Genomic DNA, 24,194 nt, shown 5'->3' with positions numbered 1-24,194 from the left:
TTCCATACAAGTCAAACCTTATTCAATTTCACACTCTTTCTCTTTCCCTCTCCCTGCCTTCATCCCAGCTCCTTTCTTTTTTCCTTCACTTTTCCCCAGCTCATAGTCTTCCATTCTTGCATAATTTTCTTCTGCTCTTTTCTACTTGGTAACTCCAGCATAATCCTAACTTCAGCTAACAAACATAAGGGTAGGGTTTGTGGAGCAGCTTCATCAGAGAGCTTGTAAAGTGTGGGGTCAGTGAACTGCACACATGAGGGCTTGGAGAGGACCGAAGTCTTCTTTAACATTATTATGGTCTTAGGGCCCAGGGAGATAGTTCAGTAGAATGAGCACTTGCCTGGCAAGTGCAGGGTCCTGAGTTCAATCCCCGGTACTGAAAAAAAAAATTTAAAAAAATTTTTAAAAAGAAAAGAAAACTTGAAGCTATCATTATTTGCAGATAGACCTCAAAAAGTCCACTAAAAACCTACTAGATTTAATAAATGAATTCAGCAGCACAGCTGGACACAAAGTCAACACTCAGTTCTTACCCAGGATTGCTTTTGCTATTCTAGGTCTCTTCTGGTTCCCAATGAATGGTCCCATGTTCAATCCCCAGTACCAAGAAAAACAAAACAAAACAAAAACAACAACAACAAAAATCCAAAAGGATTGTTTTCTCTAGATCTTCAAGGTATACTAATGGTATTTTAATCAGAATTGCATTAAATCTGTATGGGGACTATGGCCATTTTCACAATATAGGTTCTTCCTATCCATGAGGAAGAAATACTTCTGTATTTTCTGAAGTCCTATTCAATCTCTTTTTTCCGAGTACTGTAATTTTCACTGTATAGATCCTTTACTTCCCTCGCTAGATTGATTCCTTAGTATTTCGGGGTTTTGGGATGCTACTGTGAAGGGTATGGTTTCTCTAATTTCTCTTTCAGTGACTTTGTTGTTTGTGTACAGTAATGCTATTGATTTTTGAGTGCTGTCTTTCTATTCAGCTACAGTACTGAATTTGATTATTAAATCTAGAAGTCTTTTGGTGGAGTTTTTGGGTTTTTTTATGTTGAGTATGTCATCTGAAAATAATGATAATTTAACTTCTTCCTTTCCAATCCTTATTCTTATTTCTCTCTCTTGTCTAATTGCTCTGGCTAATGTTTCGACAACTATATTGAATAGGAGAGATGACAGTGGACATTCTTGTCTTGTTCTAGATCTTAGATTCAAGGTTTTCAGTTTTTGTCCATTTAGTATGATGTTGGTTGTTGGTTTGTCATCAATGGTTGTTTTTTTTAAAATCAGATTCAGTTAAAAAGACCATCTGTTTCTATTTCCTGTGGAGTTTTTATCATGAATGAGTGATGGACTTTATCAAAAGATTTTTCTGGGCTGGGGTGATAGCTCAGCAGTGTAAGTGCCTGTCTGGCAAGCACATGGTCCTGAGTTTGACCCTCCATACCACACACATACACAGCAGCCTTTTCTGCATCCATTAATATAATCATGTGATATTTGTCTTTGGCTCTGTTGATATGGTGTATTACATTTATTAATTTATATATATTAAGGCAAAATGCATCACAATCCCTGACATAAAATTATACTTCCAAGCTACTATGATAAAAATCAGCATGGTACTGGCAAAAAAAAAAGACCTGAGGATCAATGGAACAAATTAGAAGATGCAGACATAACTAGAAACACACTGAGCCACCTTATCTTTGACAAAGGGGCCAAACATGTTCGCTGGAAGAAAGATACCCTCTTTAATAAATGGTGCTGGAAAAACTGGCTTTCCACATGCTGAAGACTAAAACTAGATCCATGTCTATGAACATGCCCTAAAGTCAAAATAGATCAAAGACCACCCCCCCAAAAAAAAGAAGGAAAAAAAGGGGCCAGGGAGATGGCTCAGAATAAGCGATTCCCTGGCAAGAACAAGCACAAGCACCTGAGTTCAATCCCCAGTTCTGCCAAAAAAAAAAAAAAAAGGGAAATAATAGATCAAAGATTTAAATATTGAAACAGAAACATCTATTGGGAGAGAAAATATGTAGAAATCTTAAAGATAGGAGTAGGCAGAGATCTCATGAATAAAAACCAAACTACTACAAGTATTCTTTGAAATACTTCAAAGAATCAACAACTGGGATCCCTTCTTATTGAAAAGTCTGTTCACATCAAAAGAAATTACCAACAAAGTAAAAAGAAAACCCATGATTTGTGAAAAAAAAATTTAGTCAACTATCAAAAGATTTCTATCTAGTACATGTAAAGAATTTTTTAAAAATCAGGCCCTAAAATTCAAAGACCCAATCAAAAAATGGACATCTGAGATGAATATACAAATCTCAGATGAAGTACTACCAAAGGCAAATAAATATATGAAAAAAATGTTCAACAACATTTGTCATTCATGAAATGCAAATTAAAACAACACTGAGATTTTATCTAACCCCAGAGTGAGTGGTTATCATTAAGAAATCAACCATTAACAAATGCTAGAGGGGGTGTGAGGAAAAAGGAACCTTCTCCACTGTTGATGATAGTGCACACTGGTGCAATCACAGTGAAAAATCAATGTAGAGATTCCTCAAAAACTAAGATTAGAGGTCCCAGTTGACCCATCTGTTTCCCTTCTAGTTATCTTCTCAGAAGTATTAAATTATTTTACCACAGTGATATATGTGCACCCTTGTTTATTGCAGCACAATTTATAAGAGTTAGATCTTGGAAACCAGCCCTCAATTGAGGAATAGATTAAAAAGATGTGGTCTTTGTATACAATGGAGTACTACTCAGTCATAAAGAAGGACAAACTGGAAACTTACAGGTAAGTGGATATAACTTGAGACCACATTTATAAGTGAAATAAATCAGTCACATGTATAAAAATTGTATTGTCTCCCTAGTGTGACAAACTGAAAGAGTACATAAGACCCAAAATGTACAACAGATGCATGGGAAGAAATATTCAAAAGACTGGGATAGGTGAAACAAGAAATGAAGTGAAAATGATTCATATATTTACAAGATAATTATACCACTAATTTCTCTTAGTTTATTGAAAAGAAGTGAGGGCAGGCAAGATAGCTCAGCCTGCTCTGGCAAGCACAAGGACCACTGCCAGCCTCACCCCTGGGGAGTGCTGAGCCAGCTACCAGAATCAGGGCGTGGTGGCGCATGCCTATAATCCCAGTGCTGGAGAGGCTGAAAAATGGTGGATCACTATGAGTTCAAGTTGCCTGTGAGACCCTGTACCAAATACATAAAATGAAAAAAAAAAAAAAAAAAAAGAGAGAGAGAGAAGGGTTTGTGCTAGTATTTTAAAAATAATAATATACAATGTATTAGCCATTGCTATTCTGTTACCTTGTTTTGAAATTTTGGATTTTTTCTTCTTTAAAATGAAAGTACACACACTGAAAAGCTAGTGAAACAGTAATATAGAGGTGTTTCATTTTGTTTGAAACATAACATTTATCTTCATCCCATACTTCATGGAATTTTTTTCATATAATCATTACTAAAAATCATTACATGCACCAAGCTTTGCACATCATGTGAAAGAGATGAGGCTTTTTTCTTTTCTCAATTCCTATTCAGCGAATTACTTGCCATCTCAGATTAATACTTACATAGAAGTTAATAAAACTCTACAAGTCAAGAGATGTCAGACCACCTCTCCTGAAAGAACCACAAGCCAAGCCCTGTAAAAGACGATGTACTGTGGAGATATTGTGCGATATACATGGTATGATTAGGGGCACAATTTTTTTTGTAGTTAAGCACCCAAAAAGAGAAATAAAATAATTCTTAATCTTCCTGTCTTGGTCAATACATAACTAGGAAAACATCAACAAAGTGCTTTGTTAATACTAATTACAGTATTTTTTTAAAAAGTGTACATTTCCCCAAAAGAATAAAATTTATTTTCAAGAAATATTGCTACTTGAAATGTTTTTTTCCAGCGACATTAAAGACAGAAACAAAAGCTTAAATCATGGAAAATATCAAAAAGCACTATGATAGGAAGGTAAAGCTGTTATGGCAGAATCACAAATTTAAAAAGTAACAAGCTAAAAATAACAGAAAAAGGTATGACTACAATTTGAATGTTAAGGATGTGTTTTTAAATAAAATTTTGGAGAGTAAGTACTGGAAGTATGTGGCAATTTTGTTAAATGACTCACTAGGGAAAATGCTCCATATGGTAACAGACTGCTTCTGTATACTAATAAACCCTTATAAAAGTGGTGGAAATGGTTCTCAGTTGGGCGTGGCACATAACAGAGCATTTGCAAATACATAGAGGCATTTCCCCTAGGACAGGAGGAGGCAGAGGACGTGTAAAGCTGCCAGTCGGTGCCCTCGGGCAGGGTAACACCGTGGTGTGCTAGTCTGCTTGCAGACTAAACACAAATCAGCTCTCCAAGATAGCGGCAAAGCAACAGAACTGAGACCCAGAGTTAAGGCAGGGAAAGACTGCTGGTGAAGCTCAAAGAACATACCATGGGGAAAAAGGCAAAGAAAGCAAGTAAAAACACCTTACTTAAGTGAAGGAGAGAGGTACTACTGAAGGGAGAGGTGAGCTAGCTTGGCCGGCTGTGCATCGCTTTTCCTACAATGACAACAAAAAACACTGCCTGGGAGGTTTTTCTCCGCTGCCACCCGCCGCTGCCCACAAAAGGGAAAACTGCAAGTTGGTTTGCTCAAACAGTGTCCACTCCAAAGGCGACCGTGACTTCTCTGTAAGTACTTTTAAGAAAGAAATTTCTTGCCTGGAGAAACTTGGCGTGGAAAGGGTTCGGTCTCCCACCCCAGCTTTTCTCGCGCGCGTCTGGCGCTTGCTTTTTTACGCGGAGGAAATCAGAGGTCTTAGCCGTGCGGGCGGCCGACTGTGTCTCGGACCGCCGCCACCTTCACCTCACGGGCTGGGAGGGTCACCGGGGGCGGGGGACCGCCACCGCGCTGTCACCGCTCCTTCCCAGCCCGAGGCAGAGCGGCTCGGCCCGACTTCCTGTGGCAGGAAGCCCCCGATCGCAGCCAGACAGACGCCGCCCGGCGGGCCGCGCGGAGCTCCTCACCCCGAGCCCGAAAAGCTCGGTTTTCTGCAAGTGGAGAACCTCTGGCGCCTTTGTTTTTACCGTGCTTGACTTTCCTTGCGACCCCGCATCACTTCCTCTTCGCCCTCCACAGAAGGCACGGGCTCCCAAGGCCCGGCTTTCTCTCGCACCGCTACCCCGGCGCGCGAGGAAACCACTTCCGGTTTGCGCCCTCGCCCGCGCGCTCGGCGGCGGAAGCGCTTCCGGGTCGCGGAAGAGGCGCTGTCTGCCGTTCCTGCAGTTGCTCGCCGGGGCTAAGGGCTCTCTGGAGCTGGTGGCGGGCGGCCGGGAGGCCGCGGTGGCGGCGGCGGGAGCCCCCGCGGGAAAGCAGGAGCCGGAGCCTGGAGGAGGGAGGCTGGGACTGCGCGCCCGAGGCTCCGGCATGAGCCGGACTTGACCGCGAGGCGGAGGCAAGAGCCACCGCCCCCTCGTCCCCTCCCCCGAGAGGCGGCGCGGCGGTGGAGAGGGATGGGGGGCGCCCGCCGGGTCTGATCCTCGCCGGGGTGCCACGGGCTCACGCTGCGCTTCCTGCGGGCCTCCAGTGCGCACTCTCAGCCCCAGCAGCCTCCGCCCGGCGGGCGCAGCGGAGGCGACGAAAAAGGGGCGCCCGTCCGAGTGGGTGGGGCGGGGAGGGTCCCCGAGGTCGCCGGCGCCGCGGCGGACGCACAACTGCAGACCTGCGGGTGGACCTCGCCCGTCCCCTCAGCCCGAGAAGTAACCGTAAGTGTGAGCTTCGCGTTCTGTGTGAGGCTGGCGAGCCCACTCTGGGCTCCCGAGTTCCGAGCTGCTATCCCACGCCCTCCCGCTCCTGGAGCGCTGGCCGCCTGTCCCCACGCCTGGACGGGCAGCATCCTCCGGCTGCCCCGTGGGGCTTTCCTCCCGGCGAATTTGCCAGCCTGCCTTCCTTGGCGCGTCCCATCCTCCCCATCTGGACGCACCGCCTTGCCTCTTGGTCCTTAAAGGACTTGTGCCCTCGGTTGTTTCTGGCCCTTCCTTCCCCGCGGGTCTTTCCGTGAGGAAAGCCTCAAGTTCTGCTGGCCTCAGGACCCGAGCGTCGAGCCCGCCCAAGGGTGAAAGTGCTCCGCGGGACGGCGGTGGGTGGGGATAGGTGCAGATGCTCCAGGGAACCTGTTTTTTGCCTCTCCTGACACCAAAACAAAACAATGGGGACGCTCCCTCTAACCCTCCTTCCTCTTCCTTGCTAACTATATGTATGAGCCGTTTTCTGTACCTTGCTGTTTTGAGTCGGAGGAAATTGGAGTTAGAGCTGTAATTAAGTATCTCCTGTGGAGGTTTTGAAAATTAGTCTCATAAGCCGTCTTCACACGGAGTAGCTTATGAACAATCTTCTTGTATTAACGCGAAAACCCTTTCCAGAAGATCTTCACTAGTACATCTGAGAAACGAATATGAAAACAAGTGTGATGTTCCAAATAGTGTTTGGGATACCTTTGGATAATTTTTAGTGTTTTGATTGCCTCAGTTTACACGTGAATGTGTGTGTCTGGTATGAAAACCCTTGTATGGAAAGCTCTTTGGTGGAGACATATACATAGCTAAAAAATCCTTAGCATCATTTTTAAAGATCATGTCACGCTGGATTTTATATGATACCACTTTAGTTGTTAATTTCACAAAAGGCTCTTACTAGTAGGTATCAACCACAAACAAGTGTTACACAACTTGGTGCCTATGACATTCTTGCTTCTCAGTTTAAAAAACTTGAGTACTTTCATGTATATTTTCGAATACTTTTATGAATTTTTTTCTCTTTAAAATTTGGCTTACTTTCTAACTTGCTATTACAGATCATTCCAGAAATTAAATTAAAATATAATTTTAATGCTATCAGTCATTGGACAGTAGCTCTCATGTGATTCTGTGCACTTACTATATTTCAAGACACCATAGGAAACAGATGATAATTTAAGAATCATATTACTCTGGGCGCTGTAGATTCATTATTACTGTTCTTTATACTGCTCTATTATGTCTGAGGTAGCTCCTGCAATTTGGTTTTTTTGAAAAGCATTGTTATATAGGTGTACACAGTGCCCCCCCTCCAAAAAATCCTCCTCCCTTTCAGTAGTTAATTTTGACTGTTTAATTTGTAATTTATCCTTCACAGATTTTAGTTTGAAGTAGATTAGAGAGAGGTAGTTTCATCTGTCTGTCTTGAAATACACTTTACTTGGCACAGAAGCTAGCCACTAGGACAGCATTGAGTGTATTATTCAGTGGGTGGCTTTTGTATTCTGTAAGATTTATCAGTTCCCAAATAATAAGGTGTTATAGTGAGGTTATGGCAATAACTTGGAGAAATCTTAAAAAAATTTTTTTTATTCCTTTTACCTTCAGGGTAGGATGAGAAACATAGGATTATATCTTCATATTCGCTTGTTCCCTCACCCATGGCCCTGAAAGTTTTGAGTTTATAATACTATAGTAGTCTGAAATCAGACTGTCATAAACAAGGCTGTAATAGGTAGCTGCTGGGACAGCAAGGCAAGTTTTATGCTCCTGTAGCACTGCCTATTACTGATAGTTCATGTTATTTCCTCTTCTCTGAGTGTATATTCAAGCCTGTGAAAGTGAAATATGTACATTTACAACTTGTAGATAAAAGTTCAAGCTAGTTTTTATGTTTACATATAGTAGATAGAAGAACTGAACATGTATCTGGTTTTCCCTGAATACAAAGGAAAAAATATTCTCAATGCTTTGAGTAATCCCACCCTCACCCCTGAAGATGCATGCAAGATATTTTTAGGTAAATCGTAAAATATTTTTTCAAGTATTACACTATGTTTATGACACATTTGGCAAAAGGATTTGAGAGTGTTTTCAGTCAGTATTAGAGGTCAACGTGAGAGCAGTCTTTGTGCTTTGTTTTAAAAATACTTGAGTATTTTATTCCCTTTCTCAATGTGACTTGATTAAGGAAAAGTACTTTTGGACTCTTTGTATATTATTCAATCTCAGATGGCCTCATTTTTATCTTCTTTTCCAGATAACTTACTTTCACACAGATTTCATTCCATTAAATCTTGACTGAATATCTACTATGTGTGTGAAGCTTTGTGTTATGATTTCAATATGCAGGGCTAAATGTGTCAAAATTCTGTTTCTCATTTAATTTATCACTGTAGATATTTGAGTATGATTCTATCTGCCTAAATCTTCTCTTACAGATTAAGATACTTGACTTTATTATGGTGGTGTTTTGCATCCTTTTGATAAAAATAAATGACATTTATTAGAGTATTTAATTTGTACCAACAATGCTGTTTTACATACATTATTTAATTTTTTAAAAAGGTGGTCCTGTAAGTATTTTATCACCATTTAAAAGCCAGATAGATTCTGTTTTATAGTATTGTTAATTTTTTTCCCTATCTGTTATTAGGAGACGTGACTTATTGACAATTTGATGTACTTTGACCTAATACGTTTTTCCTTAATGTGCTCTCCCTCTTTCAGTTTCCTTCTCAAAAATTTCTTATTTATTTAAAACATTTTATCCTATTTCTTTAACCAAAATTGTTCAAAGTTTGCCTTTTTTTTTTTTTTTTTTTTTTGGCCAGTAACATACTACTAGTTACTCTCCTGTGTTTAGGACTATAGAGCCAGTAAGTAACACTTCTCAGGTTCCTAAGAAAGGTTTTAGTTGCTCTTCTTCTGTTCTTAGTTTGTTATAATGCATTTTAACTTGACACAGATCTTCCCTTTTGGCTTAGTGAAACCCTTGATATTACTTGTCACTTTAATTTTGATTGGAACACTGATAGGGTACAGTTCTTATTGAAGGAATTAACCTTGTTGACTAAATATTATGTGTATTAGGTGCTGGGACTACAAAGACCAAGAAGTTGATTTTCTTTTTTCCCCCCCTCATTGCACATTTAAATGCGCATTTAAAATCCATGAAGGAAAAGTTGGTTAAACATTGAGATGAGCTTATCTATCCAAACAGGCACTAAACCATTGTTAATGCAACTACTAGAGTACGGTAAATAAACATATTAAGACAAAATTTTCATTTGGTATCCTGTCCTATGGCAGTAGCTGACTCACAGTTATTCTAGTTGCTTAATGTTCTATATCACATCTTCATTTCAGGTTTTTAAAGTCATTTTTTTTTAAAAAAAATTATTTATTTGGTACAAGGTCTCTCTCCACAGCTCAGACTCAAAGTGATCCTCTTGTCTCAGCTTTCCCAGTGTTGGGATTCTAGGCATGTGCCACCATGCCCAGTTTCAGTGGCCAGTTTGGTGCAGGCCGGCACGGCATGCAGTACTGGGTCTAGAACCCAGGTTCTTGTGCTTGCCAGGCAGGTGTTTAGACCACCGAGCTATCGCCCCAGCCCCCCAAAAAGTCATTTTGAAATAATTTCCAGCTTATAGAAAGGATGCCAGAGCAGTACAAAGAGCTATGTGGCCTTCACTTAGATCTTTCCCATTATTAATATTTTGCTGTGTTTCTATTATTTGCCATATGTCTCCATACATACACGTGTCCATTGTCATTCCCTAAGCCTTTTAAACCAATTGTAGACAGGCTATCCCTTTACCTTTAACTACTGAAGTGTCTCTTAAAAACAAGGTACTATATTATGCAGCTCTCTAAAAATACATACTTAGTTTTAATATCTTTTTAGACTTCTTCAGCCTCAGTTTTCTGTATCTTCTATGTCCTTGGCAGTTTTGTAAAGGACAAGCTCTGCATTTTGTAGGATGACCCTCATTGTACCTCTGTGTACTATATCCTCATGACCGAGTCAGGTGATGCTTTCTTGACAGAAATATCACAGAAATGGTGTTGTAGCCCTCTAAATACATTGCATCCAGAAGCATATAGTATCAAACATATCACTTGCAGTAATGTTAACACGGTCATATTTGTGTTCTTTTGTAATTAGTAGTTCTTTTGTAATTATTGTGGAGATACGTTCAGAAATTGTGCCTGTGTCTTACAAAACCTTTACTTACTAGCTTTAGTTAGTATCATTGATTGCTACTATTGGAATTAACTACTTTTATGATGTTAACCAAATGTATTTGTTTCCACTATTCCTTCTATATGTATTAGCGACATTTTATGTGTAAGGTAGCCCCCTATTTATTGATTATATCAGTAATGTCTCAGATTTTTATTTTATTCAGTGCATTGTGATTTGTTACTGTTTTACTGTTTAAATTATCTCCAGTTTATCCTCCTTCAAACTGGCTTCTGTGCCTATTATCATGCACCTAACTTACCGTACGTTTCCTTAGGACTTTCTAGCAGAACAAGCTGTTCCTGGTTCATCTTGTGCTTTACTTGCTCTGTCCCTTCAAGGAGCCCTGTTTTTGCTTTTGTAAAACATAGTATTTAAAATCAAAGATTTGGGGATTTACTAAGCTCATTGCTGTTGAGGTGCCACTGCTTCCAAGAATTGCTCAGTGAACAAAATTAAGAGATAGATAGGTAGATAGATAGACTATATACATACATATATAATATATATCTTCATATATGTGTAAATATTTCTATACCTGTGTACTTATAAAATCTTGTTTTTAAAGCTTCAATTCCAGTTCAGTATCCTGAATTATTTTTACTTTCCCCTTCCCACATTTATATATGTTTTCTCTGGCAGTAAAAATCGTGGCTTGGCTTGGCGAGCCTTAATAAATAAATTATTATTAATCATTTGTACTGCTTTTGTTGTTTTTCATCATTTGCTCTGTTGTGTTACCATTCTCCCTGCCAAGTACATCATCTACCTGCATGTGCCCTTACCACCCTGCATCATTGACTCCTGGGCCTGTTGGCCTCTTTGTGAATCTATAATCACTCTCTGGGTGCCCAACGCAGGGCATCTTCCTATCCTCACACGTATAGGCTGATTGGATGACTCCTCTGCTAAGCTTCCTAACATGGCTTCCTATCATGGTTTCACTTTAACCAGCGTACTGACTTCATTGCATTTCTAGAATATACTTAGTTTAATATGTTGCGAAGATTTGCCAACACACTGTATGTGTATATGTGTGTGTGTGTATATATATATATATATATATAGTGAGTATATGAGAAAATATGTACATGACCCCCCCGACACATTTAGATGGCATCATGTTAAATGTCCTACACATAGTTTTTGATTGATGTTTTTACTTAACACATCTTGAAATACTTTCCACATGAGAACATAAAGCAACACATCATTCTTTTTAACAATTTAGCCATTTCTGTGTATGTGAGAGAGAACACATAAAAATCTACACACACACACACACACACACACACACACATTACTGATACATGTGGTATAATGTTTGATGACTGTAAATTTATCTGGTTCTGGTATATATTCCTTTTGCAGTATATCTTTGCTTCTTCCACTGTGTAGAAGTAGTCTATTTTTCTATTTCTTAAGTTTCGGCTTTTCTTGTGATTTTGATAACTAAATATGGTGGAAATGATGTGAGTTTTGGAGCCTGATTCTTAAAAGGCATCAAAAGTGCTTTCCAACAAATGCCAGCAAACAGCTTAGCCTAGCCTGTAGGAAGATGAGGAGAAGAACTGATATGTCCCAGTTGACATTATAGTGGGTTATATTGGACTTACTAGGTCAGCTGACCCTTTAGCTGAATATACCTGCAGAGAAATTAGAGATGAAAATAACAGAGAAACTTTAGAGTTGTAAGAAGTAACATATAGTTTTGAGACTCTTAAGTTTTGGGGTGGTTTGTTCTGCAGCAATAAACTGTTCACTTGGACATTAACTAATCTACTCTTGTACTATGAATAGTATATTGCAGTAAATATCACACTGATTTAATACTTAATGCAAGACGCAGGGGACAGCAGTTTGATCCCTAGCACCACATACTGCGCTAGCCCCACCCTCAGGGCAGGCTGAGCCGGCATAGAAACAAAAAAAACTTAATGCCAGATTATTTTCCAGAGATACTGACCCAATCCCGCTGTCACCCTTAATGTCTGAGAGTAACTGATTCCCCACAAATTCAGTTACTGAATGCTTTTGACTACAAAATGTAAATTAAAACATTCTTAGTTCATTTTCCTAAGTACTTATGAAGCTATGCATCTATCTTTAGATGTATTTATTGATCAGTTTGATTTTATGCCTATGCATTGTTCATTTATGTCTTTACTCATTTTTTCTATTGGTTTATTATACTGTTACCAACTAGTGATGTTTTGTGATATATTTATTATAGATATCCTTATTTTAGAGCATACTTTGTCAATCTTTTGTTTTTTGTCTTAGTTTATGGTGTCATTACCGTAAATTTGGTGGGGAGCATTTCATGTAATCATCTATACCTCCCTTTTCTCTGTGACTTCTTTATAGTTTTTTAAAAAAATTTTATTTATTTATGTGTGTGTGTGTGTGTGTGTGTATGTGGCCAGCTCAGCCCACCAGGGGGCGAGGCTGGCTGGCATGTGGTGCTGGGGGATTGAACCGTGGTCCCTGGGTTTTGCCAAGCTTGTTCCAAGTAGGTGCTTTAGACCACTGAGCCATCTCACCAGCCCCTTCTCTGTGACTTCTAATGTTCGTGTCTTTTATCTTGGTTATACAAGCTTTTTTCTAAATTTTCTTCTAACTTTTTATTGTCTTTGCTCTCATAAGGTTGATGTTCATTTATTTCTGTCCACAGAAATAAAAAGATGAGTTATGTAAGCAAGGTAGTGGGGACTGGGCACAGTGGTGTGTACCTATAGTCCAGCTATGCTTGAGGCTGAGGAAGGATATTGGTCAAGAGATTAAGACCAACCTAATCAACAGAACAAGACAAAAGGAAGTTTAACACCACAGTAGAGCATTTGCCTAGCATTCATGAAATCTTGAGTTACATCCTGCAACTGGCAAAAACAAGACACAGATTAAGGGGATATTTTTCCTGCAGTAATGAGACATTAGAAGCAGTCAGTCCAGGGCTGTATGGTGGCTCCACAGTGCTACCTTCGTCATCCACTGTTGTGACCACGTGGTCCCAAGATGACATGCTAGGCTTGGCAGCTCCTTTCTATTTCTTTTTTCCTAATCCGTGCCTCTGCTTGTTTCAACTCAGGATCTTACCTAGTTTGGCAGCTCATCTCTCAGGTTACAGCCAAAACAAAGGAGACCCCAGAAATACTGTGAAATACTTCTATGCTCTTTGAAAAAAATGCCAATTTTCTTGCTGGGTCATAATAAATTTGTCTACAGAATAAGAGCCGAGAATTTTTTTCCTTTATCATGTTGGGCTACCATGTTTTAAAAAGTTTCTGTTTTCATAGTTAACTAAATGGGAAGATAAATGGGATTATTCTTAGATTTGAAACTAATGTTCAGAGCATAAGACTTTATCATTGTGTTCATTAAAAGTATTTTATGTGCTGTTCAATGTCATAAGCCTTGGTTATAAAACTTAATATGATAATGATCCTTGTCCACAAGGAATTTACCACATAAGTGGGCAAGCAGATATACATTTCATTATAGTTTTAGATGACAAGTTGAGTGTGCTATCAAGTTAGGCAGAACATGTAACTTAGTCTATGTTAAGAAGCTATGATCAGGAAACTTGACAGAAAAAAATGGCTTTTAAGCTGTGGCCTGAACAACCTGTAAGAACAACCTCTTTTCCTGCCTACTAGGAAAGAGCTTTAGTTGTTTAGTGGTAAGAATGAGTTAGAAGATAGGTTATGAGAAAGTAAATGGTAGTCTGGAGTCAGCCATTGTGTCGTATGTCTGTAATCCCAGTGCTCAGGAGGCCAGGGCAGGAGGATTGCTGTGAGGTCAAGGCCAGCCTGGGGTACATAGCAAGACCCTGTCTCATAAAAAAGGTTGTCTGGTCTCAGCAGAGGATTGTTTTTAGGCCTGGGAGTCTTTAGAAGATTTTGAGATGGAATTGGACAAGATGAAGTTTGTCTTTTAAAGTTAGTCGGGTTGTCATAGAGAAAACATAGTTGGGGCTAGGGTCTAGGGTCATAGTTGGTTCATAGAACAGTGTATAGAAGCAGAAGCATGAGTGCCACACCATCATGGCTACAGACATTTGTCTGATATATTAAGATCTATTCTAGTACTAGTTAAAAAAATTTATTAAGACATGTAGGACATAGTTCCTATTCTTTTTTTTTTTTTTTTTTTGTGGAACCAGGAATTGAACTCAGGCCCTTGTGCTTGCCAGGGAAGCACTTATTCTACTGAGCCACCTCCCCAGCCCCACAGTTCCTATTCTTAAGTTTACATCTTAAAATAAGAACTAACTATTAAGGGCCAGAGATATAGCTCAGGGGCTAAGCATTTGATTAAGTAAGTGCAGGGGCCAGGTTTGATTCCTGGCACCACATGCCACTCCAGCCCCGCCCCTGGTTGTGCTGAGCTGCAATGGAGTCCAGGCATGGTGGTGCATGCCTGTAACCCCAGCACTAGGGAGGCAGAAATCAGGAGGATCAGTACGAGTCCAAGCTGCATAGTGAGACCCTGCGCGCGCACACACACACATACATACACACACACACGAACTAGCTATCAGCAGTATGTTGCAGTGCACTAGTTAGGGTTTTGTACGTAGATAACTCTAAAGCTTCATATAATAAGTAGGACCTTTGGAAGGCGATGGGATTACAGTGGCTTGTTAGCTGGCTTGCTGTCAGGAGGTAGGCCTGGTGAGAAGAGGAGGGGCATGTCCCTCTGCCCTTCCTTTGACTCTGCTTCCTATCCCTAGACCCTCTGCCATGCTGTGTTGCCTTGGGAGTCAACCAACTATGGACTGAAACATGAGCCAAAATAAACCTCTCCTCAAGAAAGGCTAGAAGCCAGACATGATGGCATATACCTATAATATCAGCACTTGGGAGGCTGAGGCAGGAGGATCATTGCTGGTTTGAGGCCAGCCGGGTCTACATAGTTCAATATTAACATAAACTATACAGCGAGACCCTGTCTTGAAAGAAAAATAGGGAAGACAAGGAAGGATAAAGATTAAACTAATAATTTGATGTCATAAAATGAAAAACAGGAAAAATCAGGGAGAGGGTACTTCGATTTTTTAACTAAAAATCTGAATGTGGATTCAATGTCAGATGCATACTACAAGAGAAAATGAAAAATAACAAGATTGCAGGTGCCAGATTTTATAGCCTAATAGACTTTTTCATCTGACATTCCGTGACAAAGTTAAACCTTAATGCTCTAGGCTCAAAGTTCTTAAAGGGTAGCATGTATCACAATCATCTGGAAGTCTTGTTAATACACAGATTGCTGTGTATTCTCTCTTACTGGCATTACTGGTTTTTAAAATAATACCTTATGTTATTGAACATTAACTATGGGTGCAGCAGTTTTTGTTACATTTCTGCTGTATTCTCCCCCAACTTGAATAATGCCTGGCACTTGGTAAGTGATCAATAAATTTTTGTTGTGTGAGATTATCTACCTTTTTCTCTGATAGGTGCACCTGAAAATCATGTGGCTCTTATACGGGCTACCAGTCATTGATTTTCAATGTATAATTGCTCTATTTTATTTTTGTAATTGGTATGTTCTAGGTTCATCTCTTTGTATTTGAGATCTTCCTTCTTCCTTTTCCTTCCATCCTTCCTTCCTTCTATCCTTCCTTCCTTCCTTCCTTCTTTCTAAGGTACCACAAATTTAACTCAGGACCTCATGCTTTCCACACAGGCCCTGTGCTGCTAAGCTGTATCACCTGCCCTGCCTTCCTCCTTCCCTTTTTCTTTTTTCTTTCTCTTGGCGATATTTAAACAATCTGTATGATCTATGAAATATTAGTTACTGTCATTGGCTGTAATGTTTCTTAACAATCATAGTAGCATTTTGGTGTTCATCTTGCTTTTAGGTGACTTCATATGATTATTTATAACTACATGATAGCTTCTTCAAAAAGGTCAGTTCCTAGTTCCTGTTGTAAGCTTGAATTCAGAGTAGTACTTTGACCTGACTTGATATTTGGGAGTTTTACAGATTTTTAATTTTTATGTAACTAGTGCTTAATAGTTAACTACCTTAGTTGAAACAATTAGGTTCTGCAAAATCACCTTGCTTTTCTACTCAATTTCTTTTGGGCCCAAAAGACTGGATTTTTTATGTACTTGCTATCAAAGTCAGTAACGCATTTTTCATTTCAAGCATTTTGCCCTATTGTCAGTCAGATCATGTTTTGGATCATATCCTAACTTCAATTTGAAGGATCTTTTTTTTATTGGGGGGGGGCTGATTCAGGCTGCCTTAAGGGTGGGTGTGGTGCATGTGGAGCTGGGGATCAAACCATGGTCCCCTGTGCCTGACTGAGTTTGCCCAAACAAGCACTTTAAACAACTGAGCTAACCAGTGAGCCTCCCTAACTTCAATTTGAAAGTCACTACAAGAGCTGGGGCATAGAACTCAGTGGCATAGTGTCTGCCTGGTAAGCGTGAGGTCCTGAGTTCTATTTCTGCTATGGGAAAGTCACTGTTATGGTTTGTGTCTAGTTGTCCCCCCAAAACCTCATGCAGTCATGCAGCAGGGACTTCTGGAATTTGAGATTTAAGTCATGATCCACTGGGATTATGGGTTTTAGTACTGGTGGGATTATGGGTGTGAGTACTTCCCCCAGCCTAGGGCAGAGAGCCTGAATGTAATATAAAAAAGGCAGAGAGACAGACTTCCTCTCTGTTGCCATTGTTGCTGTTGCTACTCCTCCATTTGCTCTCTCTGCTCTTTGCCTCCGCCATGAAAGGTTGCCCTCTGCCGTGTGCCGCTCTGCATTGGAGCCAGCTGAATATGGACTAAAAGCTCCAGTAACTGTGACATAAATAACCTTTCCTTCCTTCATTTTGAGTGTCGGGTATTTGTCCCAGCAAGGAGAAAAGAATAACAGACAGTCACAATAGCACATCTTTAAAGCATTATAGCCTAGTGAATTCCTATCTTATACTTTATTGGTTAATTAAGACATGGAGTATGAAGTTAATTCTAAAATATTAAATCAAATACATGTGATTCAGGTTTTGCTTTTTTATGTTGGAGAGTTTGTAGTCTAAGATAGGGTGTGTGGCTTTAGCAGACAGTAGACTGGAGGAGACTTAACCCTGATTATATTTTGTTACAATAGCAATAAGATGTACTTAAGGCTAAATTCAATATCAGTAGCCTAAGATATATAAAATATAAATGAATTATTTCTTCCCCACGTGAACCAGGATTTGAATGTCAGTATGTATTGTAAGCTAGTATGTGATCCATTCAGGATTCAAGCTAAAATTTTGTCTTTAGGATTTTCCAAGCCATACAGCTTTTTAGAAATAATTAAGTTCCCAAACCTTGTTTATTGTAAAATTATAAGTGAGATTGTGTGTGAATTAAATGATAGAAGATACATGTAGAGCAAGAATAGATTTTTCCTATGAGTGTTTCCTTTTTTTTTTTTTTTTTCCCTCTCCTTTGCATTTGGGGGATGGAATCCAGGGATATTTACCTCTGAGCTATAGCCCAATGTAGCTTTTTTAATTTTTAATTTTGAGACAAGCTCTCACTACGTTACCCCTCAGACTCCCTGAGTGCTAGGATACAGATGTGACCCACCATGCCTGATTTAACATCCGATAAATGCAGGCTTTGGGCTCTTTTAACCACTTAGCACAACCCAGTTATTTAAGTAATCTTTTTTTTATGTTTTTTTTTAAATTTTTTATTTATTTGTGTGTGTGTGTGTGTGTGTGTGTGTGGCCAGCTCAGCCCACCAGGGGGCGGTGCTGGCCGGCATGTGGTGCTGGGGGATTGAACTGCGGTCCCTGTGCTTTTGCTAAGCTTGTTCTAAGTAGGTGCTTTAGACCACTGAGCCATCTCTCCAGCCCCAACCCAATTATTTAAATACAGGGTGACCAAAAATTGCATATTCTTTAATTTTTGTAAGATAATTTAATAGGACTATAAAAATTATAATTTTATTAAATTTATTTAATACCAAGAGTCAACTAGTTGAAATGACAACTGCCTGAGTGACACTTGGTCAGTATGTAAGCAACACACTGTCCAAATGTACTCAGGGTAAACTGTTAAGTGGGTAGTAGTCCACTTCTGCACATGTATTCTTCCAGCTTTTATTAAATATTTTCATTAACAGCAGTATTTGAAGTTTAACTTCAATATTAAACTTGTACTTCTTCAAAGAAAACAATTCAACTATTGATTTTAATTTTGTTCTTAATAGTCTTTGTGCCTGTATGGTATAGTTTTGTAGTCATTTTTGGAAGGTCTGTTATATTGATACTCTGTTAAGGGTCTAAAAATCTCAGGTGTTTTCCTTTCTTAGAACATGTTTAGAAACCCTGATATTTTGTTTGGGATGTAAAAGAACCTCAATTCCTTGTCTGAATTCTGAACCTTAAGTCAAAACAGTAAGCATGTTTAGCTTTTCTTCCCAGACTTGCTAATATCCCTGATAAATAATGGTCAGGAATATTTCAACAATTGGGCTCTCTGAAAATGGAAGAAAGTATTAGAAATGTGGAAGAAGTGTTACTATTAACAAACCTCTCAAGATTTATACTTTTATTAAGATGTTAGTATAAAAGGCTGGGACTATAGCTCAGTAGCAAAGCTCCTGCCTGGCTAGCATGAGGTTGTAACTTCATTTCTTAGTACCCAAATGAACAAAGCAAAAGAAGTTAGTATAAAATATTGGTGGAAAGTAAATTTGACAAATCTGAGACCTACCTGATTTTTTTTTTTTTTTTTTTTTTTTTTTTTTTTTTGGTGGACAGCTCAGCCTGCCCTAGGGGCAGAGCTGGCAATCAGGGATCGAACCACCATCCCTGTGCTTTGTCTAAGCGTGCCTAAGCAGGTGCTTTAGACCACTGAGCTATCTCACCAGCCCCAGTACCTTATTTTTTTTTAAAGTAAGCAAAATACAAATATGTGTACATAGTAGATGGATTGATTAACTAGGAACCTGTAGATTACTGCTTATGATTGTTGGTTATGGAAACAGTGAACAGATCGTCCAGAAAATACATGAGAAGTATATTTTTAATATTATATTTAGTTTCTGTATTTTCTGCTTACTAGGTTTAGATTTGGAAAATGCGTACATGTAGGAAATGCAAAGAATTAAAAAACTTTTTACCTACAGCTGGTAAAACTTGAACAAGTAAAACATTCTTTTTTCCTTTAAATTTTTTTAACGTTTAATTTGTTAGTACATATTTCACTTTTAGTCCCTTTCCCCTTCCCACCTATCTCTGTCCTTCTGTCTCTAAATCCCCTTTCCATATTTTCATTCTTGTTATTATTTTTAACTCATATTTAGGACATACAAAGTTTACATTTATTGTAGTTATTGAGTTCTTGTACATGGCATATCTTTTTTAAAATTTTATTTTGAAAAGAAAAAAATACAAAATTTAAAAAAACAAGATAGTTATATTGCATACCATTGTCCTCAAATAGTTGTTCCGATTACCAGATATAAGCATGTAAAATTGATCAAAAAAAATAAGCATTAACTATTCCTTGCAATAAACCAATAGCAATTAGTAGTACAATTGAAATAAAGCATTCTTGGGGCCAGCAAGATAGCTCAGTGGTCTAAAGCACCTGCTTAGGCAAGCACAGACTGCGGTTCAAAGCCCAGCACTACATCCCACACCAGCCCCGCCCCCAGGGTGGGCTGAGCCAGCCACTAAAATAAAATAAAACAAAACATTCTTTCAGAAAAATGTGCATGCAAATATTTAGATATGTTAGCAATTTCATAATATTCCATTATATGATTAACCATTAGACATCTGTTCTAGTGACATACAGCTGGGTTCTGAATTTTTAAAAGCAAATGTTAGGCTGCCAATTTTTCTGGAAGAGAGAGAAAGGGAAAGCACTAAGGGAGGAGGAGTTAAGTACATGTTACACCCTTAAAAACAAAGAAATTTGAAATTCTTATGGGAAGAAGACAATAACATAGACATGAACTAAATGTTTTAACAGTAGTAAAAAGGAAGAGAATATTTTCAGGGATGACTTTTTCATTCTTTTCTTTAATATTTATCATTTTTAATGTACCACAATGCTAAGTGCTAGCTTTATACTAATGAATAAAGCCTCAACCCTTGGGAATTTTATAATTCTGTGAGGTAGACAACTAGTCATGTAGATAAGCCAAACAGCAAATGATTTGAAGGGATATTTAAATTAAATGATAATAATGTGAGGGCAGGAAGGAAGACATTTACATAGGTCTTTGAAGAAAAGTGTGTACATATTTAAAACAAAAATGGGAGGATGAGATTTTTAAACCTAAGGATGGGAGAGAGAGGAGTAATGCTAACTGTGGTTTAGGTGGAAGAAAGTGCAGTGGATGTAAGGTTTAAACAAAACAGTTGCAAAAACAGAACAAGAATGGAGAGGGAAGGCGAGAAGAAGGCAGGGAGGTGAGAGAGAGAGAGAGAATATATTCAAGGTTCAGAAAAAGTGACCTGTATACAGCTTCAAGCCATTGAATTATGTTAAAAACCAAAATAACTGACTGCTGTGTAGATTATAAATTATAGAGATGAAAGAACAAAAATATAAATAACCAATTAGAGTGTTGGTAAAGTTGTTGAGAGGTGGAGGTACCAAAGCTGGAATTGTCCAAGAGATGGTGAGATTTTTATTATATTCCTTATATATTTATATTTATATTCATATATTCCCCCCCCCCCCCGTGGACCGACAATGTTTACCCTTGGGTTTAATATAAGAGAGGATTCAAGAATAATTTCCTTTATTATTGGCTTAAATGGCTCACTGTGCCATTCAGGGTAGCCTTGAGTTCACTTTGTAGCCCAGGCTGGTTTTGAACTTACAGTGATCCTCCTGCCTTGGCCTCCCAAGTGCTGGAATTACAAGTGTGTGCCACCATGCCCAGCACTGCCTTTTATTACTTCATAGCATTTCAGTTAGTGGGCATATCACAGTTTATTCATTATATTCTTGATGGATAATTTGGGCTGTGTCCAGATTTTCACTATTAGAAATAATGCCACCATGAACATTCATAATATATATATATACCTCAGGAGTGAAATTGCCAAATGGCAGGATATATATTATATGCTCAACTTTGCTAGGTAATGGCAAATAATTTTCTGAAGTAATATACCAATAGTTGTATATACTTTGTTACAAGAGTTGTCTTATGTATACTCCTGAATATCTCTGGGGAATTGTCTTGTGTAAATTTTCTTACCCTGTGACCATAAAAATCTGGCCTTTGTTGTTTTCTTCTAAAAGTATTATTGTTTTACCTTTTACGTGTAGCTCTGCAGTTCATCAGGAAATTGGTTTCGGTGTGTAGTAGGGCAGAAAATTACTCTTTTTTGTGGTGGATATGCAGTCAACCAACCACTTATTGAGATTGTGTTTTAAGGGATGATGTTTTTAAAGACAGGTAATAGAACTGATTGATGATTTAGGTCAGATCATATTTTGGATTCTAGGAAATTTGGTAGCATAAGAACAAATAAAGCAAATGAAAGAATACTTTTTTGTGTGTGTGTGTGGAACCAGGGATTGAACTCAAGCCCTTGCACTTGCCAGGGAAGCGCGTATTCTACTGAGCCATCTCCCCGGCCCCCCAAAGTACAATGTTTTAAAAGATTTTTGTTTATCTATTTATTTTGTACAGGTTCTTGCTACACAGCTCAGACCCATAGTGATCCTCCTGTCACAGCCTCACCAGTGCTGGGATTACAGGTGTGTGCCACCATGTTCGGTTTCAGTGGCCGGCATAGCATAGACCAGATCAAACCCAGGTTCTTGCCCTTGCCAGGCAGGCACTTAGACCACTAAGCCATCTCCCCAGCCCCAAGAACACAATTTTTGAAACGGATTCACAGCCTAAATAGAGCACATGGGTTTGCTTTGGAAAGATTGCATTTTCACTGTAACAAGAAAAGTTCAAAGACAATATAATTTTTAAGTTTATGAGATAATGAAGGAATTCACTCTGTGTAATTCTGTTTTGTTCATGAACTAGACATGATCCTGAGAAGGTAGATCAAGGAGGGAATTTTGTGTTTGCTTGCTTACTTGTAGTCCTTACCCATGCTGGGTATGCACCGTACTAATAAGCTATACTCCTACCCCAAGGAAATGACTTTTTTTACTCATGGATTTCTAGTTGTTTCAGCATTTGTGGAAAATACTCTTTTCTCCATTGAATTTCTCCACCCCTGGAGTGGAGCCAGTCCTACAAAACTGTCTTGATAGCAGTAGAAGAATTTCTCTAGAAAAAATTAGGTTGCTCTTATCAGTGTTAACAATTCCCATATAAATAGGAATGTAACAGAAGAAAGCATTTGTAACCCCTTGATTTTAAAAGGAATCTGGTTGTCTTCTTGCACAATTAGTGAATTAAAAATGAAAGTTACAAAGTAATCATATTGAAAATTGTTTGAAAATGTCTTTATTAAATCTAATCCTTTGAATAGCAGCATTACTACAGTGGATTATAGGGGTTTTTTTTTGAGCTTCTCTTCCTTCTTTACTTTTTTTTTTTTTGTTCTTTCAATAGAAAGGATTTAAAAGAGAAATACCTTTTATTATTAGAACAGCATATGCTAGAATGCAATACTCAGAAGTACAAATTAGTCATCACAAGAAGATACTTTAAAAAAAATTAAATTAAAAATTTTCTTTTTTTAAAAAAAAAGAAGATACTTTTGTAGATATGGCAATGGGCTAGAATGTTTTCCAGGTCATAGTGTTTTCCATACTCTTTTTAATATTTGATTTTAAACACAAAAAACTTTTGCAAATGGGAAGGGCACTAAGGGGTGGAGGAGGAAGGAATGGAGGGACTTAAGAATTAGGATATGTTATGTAGATGTACCAACTGCAAATGATAAATGACATCTTTATGCAGTAATAAAAAATAAAATATTTTTAGGAATAAATCTACTTTTCAGAAATTTCTTTTCTAATACTTTTTAAAAGAACTGTTTCATAGATTGAGTCAGTAGAAGTAGAATCGAGAGACAATAATATAATATTTCCAGATTCTCAACCAGTTTTGTTAGTTTGAGGGCTTTAATTACTTCACAGTAGGAGAGTGTGGTTGTCATCAGGTAAGTTTATGATTGTGAAATGATCTTTCACTGAAATTAGAAAAGGGAATTAGAACTTAGGTTGTAATTCAGTGGCATAGTTCTTCCTAGTGTGCACAAGGCCCTGAGTTTATTTAATCTCAGCACCCCTATATTTTGTTAATTTATTTTTTGTTGGTATTTCTGTATTTGACTGACAAGACAAATAGTATATTCAAAAACTGGTCAGGGTGACCAACCGAATTTTTAAAACTTTTCATTCTGGATTTACATAATTTTCCCTCTTGTTTTTCCTGAGCAAGTATCTAGTTAGCAGCATAGAAAAAAGCAATCCCCTTTGGGGAGAAAGTTGCACTTAATTAAAGTACCTGACTAAAGTGTATGTGCCAGGAGATAGGTGAGGGAAGAGTCCAGCTATGGGTCCATTCTTATGAGTTGCTGTTCATCTGGATATCTGAACATGAGTTATTCAGAGTGAAGCATTCCCTCAGAGTCCGGAGTAGGTGGAGGGATCATACTCCTTGTGATGTGCCCACCCTCAGCTTACCATTTTGGGGAGGAATCACTACTTAGGAATCAAGTTGATTAGCAGCCCAATTTCAGATGTCCCATCAGAGAATAAGCTCTTTCCTGTGGATATTTGGATGTGACCCAGACAATCCAGCTGGCATCCATTGATGTTTTTCATAATTGAAGGCCCACAGAGGAGTGTCCTAAATCTGTAGGAGTCCCAGAATCTAAGCTCTGTTCATTGAGCCTGTGCCTGTTTTCACTTTGGCAGAGTTCATGCTGCAACTGAAACTGCCCATATCAGACAGAATCCAGTTTTAGCTTAGAATCAGGTCTGGGCAATTAGGATACGTGAATCCAGAATTCCAGAAAAACTAGCAGCTGGTCTTTAGCAGCAGCAAATCAGAGATTGCAAGGCCAGGCAAGCATGTTTCTAGTTCAAGTGACAAGCAAGGCTTTCTAAAGCTCTTTTTCATTTTATCAATCTAGAGTCCAAATTAA

At 38.6% G+C, this 24,194-nt stretch overlaps 2 protein-coding genes across 10 annotated transcripts in view; one reads left to right on the top strand and one right to left on the bottom strand.

Moving 5' to 3' along the window:
* Krit1 (KRIT1, ankyrin repeat containing) overlaps positions 1-5,245 on the bottom strand; it is a 50,507-nt gene extending 45,262 nt beyond the window's left edge. The window contains exon 1 of one of the 2 annotated variants that reach the window (XM_004646247.2): positions 4,776-5,245. The gene's annotated coding sequence lies outside the window, so the exon portion shown is untranslated. The remainder of the gene's footprint in view (positions 1-4,775) is intronic. The other variant, XM_023706532.1, reaches the window with a different exon arrangement.
* Positions 4,656-24,194, top strand: part of Ankib1 (ankyrin repeat and IBR domain containing 1) — a 156,545-nt gene continuing 137,006 nt past the window's right edge. For 4 of the 8 annotated variants that reach the window (XM_023706528.1, XM_023706530.1, XM_023706529.1 and 1 more), the window contains exon 1: positions 5,730-5,819. The gene's annotated coding sequence lies outside the window, so the exon portion shown is untranslated. Of the gene's footprint in view, positions 4,746-5,550; positions 5,820-21,808; positions 21,832-24,194 lie in introns of those variants that run through there. The other 4 variants (XM_023706525.1, XM_004646246.2, XM_023706527.1 and 1 more) reach the window with 4 other exon arrangements.

Source organism: Octodon degus, unplaced genomic scaffold, assembly GCF_000260255.1.
Source record: "Octodon degus isolate 3935 unplaced genomic scaffold, OctDeg1.0 scaffold00262, whole genome shotgun sequence".
Lineage (NCBI taxonomy): Eukaryota > Metazoa > Chordata > Mammalia > Rodentia > Octodontidae > Octodon > Octodon degus.
The sequence above is the reverse complement of the archived record's forward strand: the minus strand, read 5'-3'. Positions and strand labels throughout refer to the sequence as shown.